The following is a 6,664-nucleotide window of genomic DNA, read 5'->3' on the forward strand; positions in this document are numbered from 1 at the left end:
TTAAAAGGAAGGCACAGATTCAACCCCCCTTCTCTAAGCCTACCAAAACCTTCAACATATACTACAAAAATATGATAATCACGTGCGTGAACAAAATACAAATATGTATATATGTGTTTATTGAATATTCAAGGTCCTAGTTGAAAAGTTCAATTAGGGAGGAGATAGTTTAATAGAGAGAGTCACTTAGGTAGTGTTTGTTTTGAGGTACTGAGACAGAGATTGGGAGACTGAGACTCAGTATCATGTTTGTTGGTTCAGAGACTGGTACTAAAATTTCTGTCTCTGTCTCTAAAATTTCAGTATTTCAGTACCTCCAAAAAGTAGGGACACAGGGGACTAAAATTTTTAGAGATGGAAACTGAAACTTTAATAACATTTTATACCTAAAATACTTTTATTTCAATTAATTAATTTCAATTTTACCCTTTGTACAAATTAAATTAAAATTTCATTCTTGCTTCAATTTCTATCTCCCATTTTGCGCCAAATAGAATACTGAGATTTATTTCAATCTCTGTCTCTTAGTCTCTGTCTCTCAGTTTCAGTCTTTCTGTCTCTGTCTCTCCACCAAACACTACCTTAGAGATTTTGCTTTTTGTTATTAAAATTAAAAGGGTAAATATGAAATTTTAACTTTGTTTGGACTTTTCTCCATAGTTTTCTTCGCAGCATTGAGAAAAAAATTATTTACATGGGCCCATGCTTACTTTTTTGTTTTCCACTCATTTTTTTCTTTGATCTAAACAATAAAAAATGAGTTTTTTTTATCTATTTTTCTCTTTTATTTTCTTTCCTTCCAAAATCTTCAATTCCAAACAATGTGTTAAAGAGTCTACTGTATGACTGTATGAATCACGAACTATTTTTTCTTGAGTTGTCGTATTTGCAGACATAGTTCGGATACGATACTTATCGATACTCATCTGACACGCACATAGTTGTCAGAACCGAACCGGTGATCAAACCAGTGAGGTTACTAGGTCAATAGGTCACTGGTTCAATCGGTGGGTCACTAGTCGAACCAATTAACTCGGTATAAATAAATAATTATATAAAATTTAATTATTTTTCTTTATTATTAGTATTTTTATTTTGTTTATAAATTTTTAAATTTTAATACTTTATTAATTAGTTTATATTCATTTTATTATTATATTATTATAGGTAAAAACTCACATACAGTTGTTTTCCTGTGAAGTTGATATTTAAGAACCCTTAAATGATTTGACCAGTTTAACTAAATATCATCTAGCGATTTTCAACTATCAACTTCATATAAAGACAATTGCATGTGAGTTTTACCTATTATTATATATTACAAGTATTTATTGAAAAAATAATATTAATAGACATCATATAATCATGAAAAAAATGCGATTAATAAATTTTTTTTGTTTATCCTTTTAATTTGTATATATTTAATAAAATTATACTTAAATAAAATATAATTAATTTAAAAATTAGTGACTTTCATTTTAAAATAAATTGAATAGAAGTGAAATGAAAGATTGCTATATATATTATAATTTGTATATATATTAATGAGAAACATTGAAGCCTGGTGGTAAAACCATACTTGTTGCATTCTGGAGAAAGGAGTTCGAACCTTATGTGAAGCATTTTGGAAGGCTGGTCCATGGTAGATTTACTTTCAACTTTGACCAAGCAGCTCGGTCCAGTCCGGTTTTCATCGATTTTTGTTGGTTCGCTCTGATTTTGATTGGTTTGTACCGGTTCTCTGCCTTAAACGGTCATAAGCTTGGACCGGACCGGTATTGGATTCAATTTACCAGTTTTTCGGTCGAACTGGCCGGTCCGGTCTGGTTTTAATAACTATGGACACGCGTATTTTTTGGATCTAACAGTGTTTTAACAAAAAAAATTTCTCTGAAAATACTTGAACACACCTAAATACTATTACGTGTCAACGTATCTCGCCTTATTTTCAACATATATTCTTGAAATGAGTTTAGAAATAGTATATATTATTAATTATTAAAACAAAAAATATTTTAAATACTTTATATAATTACAAAAACTATTAAAATAATTAAAAATTAAGTTATATTTTAATATTAATAAAACATCAAAATATCATTACAATTTATCTAAAAAATACTTTATATTTTATATATATGTCATGTTCCCGTATCATATAAAATTTTAAATTTGTTTATCCTGCATCGTGTTGTGTCCTGTGTCCATATCAGTGTCCATGCATCATAAATGATAATATATAAAATAATTTTTAGATATATTGAGAAAGAAAATACGTGTCCAAATTATAAGACTACAACACAACAAAAAAAAGGGACTCCCAAAGTCATTACTGAAACTAATAGTTTTAATAAAGGCAGACATAATTGCTAATAGATGAAGAAAGAAATAACGTAAAAAAAGAGAAAATGCAAGGATCACAGGCGCACTTTGCCCTTGGTACGACACCGATGCGGCAGAGACGGTAGCTATTCTCACTACCTCCATGGGATTCGGTTTGGTGTTCTCAAAATCAAAGAAGTTCTTGATTTTCACACACTCCAGCAAAGATTAGCCAGTAACTATTGATCCCTCTCTCCCCTCCGTTGCTGCTTCAAGTAGAAAATAATTGATTTTCATCCTTGCATGAAATTATTGAATGGATTAACTATTGGAATCTGATTTAGTGGACTACTCTCCCAAATTTTATTTGAATCTGAGTATGTGAAAATACAATGGGTAATGGTTTCAACATCAAAGTAACATCTAAGTCAGGTTGGATTGGTGTTTTCAGAAACGGTGGTAGAGTAATTTCATCACTGAGAAGCATTCGTGGAGGGTTTTTCATATGAAGATTTGAACTTTGTGTGGCACTTGAATTTTCCATATACTGCTCCATACTTCAAGGTGTTGAGCTGTGTTTGGATATGTAACTCAGAAGGCACATGAAAAAATTGGTATGCAATTCTGTATCTTGAAACTACATCAAACTCTTTTGACTTGTTAAAAGTCCACTGTAATTCGTGTTCGCTTCCATTTGGTTTAATTGAGAGTATTCTGTTATTGATCTCAGGAGGAACAAATCTTCAAACAAATTTTGATTCCAACTCAAATTATCTCTAAGGAGATTATTAAATCTGTGCATAATTGAACCTGAAGGTGAATCAGAAAGACTGAAGGGGTAAGGTGGCGGCAACCAGGGATCATCGAAGACACGGGTTGAAGTGTAACACCTAATTTCTAGCACCTCATAATCGCACTAAAAGTCTAAGCGTTACCTACCTCTACTCCTTTAATTGCATACTATATTTATTTAATATTGAGCATTCGCGAATATAAACCGAATTTTTAATTATAAAAACGAAAAGTCTTTAGTTTAAATCACTTATGGCCCATTTGGGAAGCTTCAAAAGTAACTTTTTTTAGCTTTTGACATATGAAAAGTAGTAGTATTAATGTCTGGTATAATTTTTAAAACCAAATTGCAACTTTCTAAGAAGCTATTTAGGAGCTTATAAAGAAGTAAAAAAAATGACTTCTCTCATAATACTACTACTTTTTACTATATTTTTATAAAATAAGCACTTTTAGACTAAAAATCCAAACACAAAATAACTTATTTTTAAGTTACTTTTAATATAGTCATTTATTGTTTAAGTTATTTTTCAAAAGGAGCTTAATTAAGTTATTTACCCAAACTGGACCTTAATCACACAATTATATCCACATAATGTTAAATACATAGACTTAGTCAAAACTTCTCAAATACAAATCCTACACCTCTAAATACCAAAACAATAATTATCGAGGGAAAAATCTAATAAGTAAACCAAATTCATAAAGTACAATCATATACAATAAGCTTGTAGTTCAATCGTAGCTTCGCACCAAAGCTTCCTGAACCTGTCACTGAAAAAGAAAATCTGTATGGGGATGAGAACATCGTCCTCGCAGGTTGTCAGCAGGGAAGGGAATACCATCAAAGCAAATAAATACTTGCAAATAGAAAGAAGTCCATTATAAAAACAGTTTATCCTTGAAATAACATTTTGAAAAAAAGCTTTATGGAAAAATTTAATTTGAAAGGTCATAAAGAAACTCCTTTAATATACAGATCCATCAAGTGAATAGTTTAAAGAAACAAAAAGAACCAAAGTCGTGCCTAAGGGCTTTTTACCCAATAACTCAACCCACCCTAATCCGAAATCGGGCATACCTACAACATACTCACTCAAGCTTTTATCCAACACTCCACTCAGCCTATCTCTTTCCAATACCACAATCTCTCAGCATATGATTCAGTAATTCAATATTAAAGCTTAGCTTTCAATAAACATCACATCATCACATCAGGAAAAATCCTCAACGTCACCACCGCCAGCATGAGGGATTCTCAGATTTCAAACACAGACAAAACAATACAAAGCATACACAAATAGAGAATACAGATAGAGCAATAAGATCAAATAGCATATAGATGCAATTACTCAATTAGGTAGACCAAAAACAAGATTCACACCCAAACAATACACACAAATACAAATGATTCATACCTGTCCTATGGCTAATGAGCTCATTTGTCGGTTATATAGTCAAACCCAACATGTTCAGTAATAAACCCTGAACAGTCGCAACGTGTGCACATCTACCATGAGAAATTTTACATCTTCAAGGAGGAACATCCAGAAAGGTATAAGTGTTCAGCCACAACTTGCAACCCAGGGTCAACAGAGTTTCCACCGCATCCCGGAGCAAGCAGAATCACTCCACTGTATCTATTCAAGCAAGTGTATTCGAAACTCAGATCAAATATCATTATCAAAGTGTCACATATTGGAGCAAGAGGAATCACTCCACTACATCTACCTAGGCAATTACATTTCACCATGTCCCAAAGCAAGCGAAATCACTCCACTACATCTACCTAAGTAGGTATATGATGAGCGGATAATTTATACGCTTTTTAGCATTGTTTTTAGGTAGTTTTTAGTATGTTTTTAGTTAGTTTTTATTATATTTTTATTAATTTTTAAATAAAAATCACATTTTTGGACTTTGCTAAGATTTTGTGTGTTTTTCTGTGATTTCAGGTATTTTCTGGTTGAAATTGAGGGACCTAAGCAAAAATCTGATTCAGAGGCTGAAAAAGGACTGCAAATGCTGTTGGATTCTGACCTCCCTGCACTCAAAGTTGATTTTCTGGAGCTACAGACGCCCAATTGACGCGCTCTCAATTGCGTTGGAAAGTAGACATTCTGGGCTTTCCAGCAATATACAATTGTTTATACTTTGCCTGAGATTTGATGGCCCAAACCAGCGTTCCAAGTCAGCATAAAATTTCTGGTGTCAAAACGCCAGAACTGGCATAAAAGCTGGAGTTAAATTGGCATAAAAGCTGGCGTTTAACTCCAAGAAAAGTCTCTACACATGGAAAATTCAATACTCTGCCCAAGAACATACCAAGTGGGCCCGGAAGAAGATTTCTGCATTAATTACTTATTTCTGTAACCCTAGGTTACTAGTTTTCTATAAATAGGACCTTTTGCTATTGTATTTTGATACTTTTCATCTTTGGAACTTATATGTTCACGTTTGAGGCTGGCCTCATGGCCATGCCTAGACCTTTTGTTCTTATGTATTTTCAACGGTGGAGTTTCTACACACCATAGATTAAGGTGTGGAGCTTTGCTGTTCCTCATGAATTAATGCAAAGTACTATTATTTTTCTATTCAACTCAAGCCTATTTCTTCTCTAAGATATACACTCGTTCTTCAACCTGACGAATGTGATGATCCGTGACACTCATCATCATTCTTACCTATGAACGCGTGCCTGACAACCACTTCCGTTCTACTTACAATAGCTTGAGTGCGTATCTCTTAGCCTCCTGGTTCATGACGCATGGTTGCCTCGCCTGACAACCGAGCCTTCTATTCTATGAGATCAGAGTCTTCGTGGTATAGGCTAGAATCAATTGGCAACATTCCTGAGATCTGGAAAGTCTAAACCTTGTCTGTGGTATTTCGAGTAGGATCTGTGAAGGGATGACTGTGACGAGCCTCAAACTCGCGAGTGTTGGGCGTAGTGACAGACGCAAAAGGATCAATGGATCCTATTCCAACATGATCGAGAACCAACAGCTGATTAGCCGTGCGGTGACAGCGCATTTGGACCATTTTCACTGAGAGGACGGGAGGTAGCCATTGACAACGGTGAAACCCAACATAAGCTTGCCATGGAAAGGAGTATGAATGATTAGAAGAAGGCAATAGGAAAGCGGAGGTTCAGAAAGAACAAAGCATCTTCATACGCTTATCTGAAATTCTCATCAATGAATTACATAAGTATCTCTATCCTATTTTATATTTTATTCATCTTTTAATTATCAATTCTCCATAACCATTTGAATCTACTAGACTGAGATTTACAAGATGACCATAGCTTGCTTCAAGCCGACAATCTCCGTGGGATCGACCCTTACTCGCGTAAGGTTTATTACTTAGACGACCCAGTACACTTGCTGGTTAGTTGTACGGAGTTGTGACAAAGAGTTGAGATTACAATTGTGCATACCAAGTTGTTGGCGGCATTGATGATCACAATTTCGTGCACCAAGTTTTTGGCGCCATTGCCGGGGATTGTTCGATTTTGGACAACTGACGGTTCATCTTGTTGCTCAGATTA

Source organism: Arachis hypogaea, chromosome 13 (genome assembly GCF_003086295.3).
Source record: "Arachis hypogaea cultivar Tifrunner chromosome 13, arahy.Tifrunner.gnm2.J5K5, whole genome shotgun sequence".
Classification (NCBI taxonomy): Eukaryota; Viridiplantae; Streptophyta; class Magnoliopsida; order Fabales; family Fabaceae; genus Arachis; species Arachis hypogaea.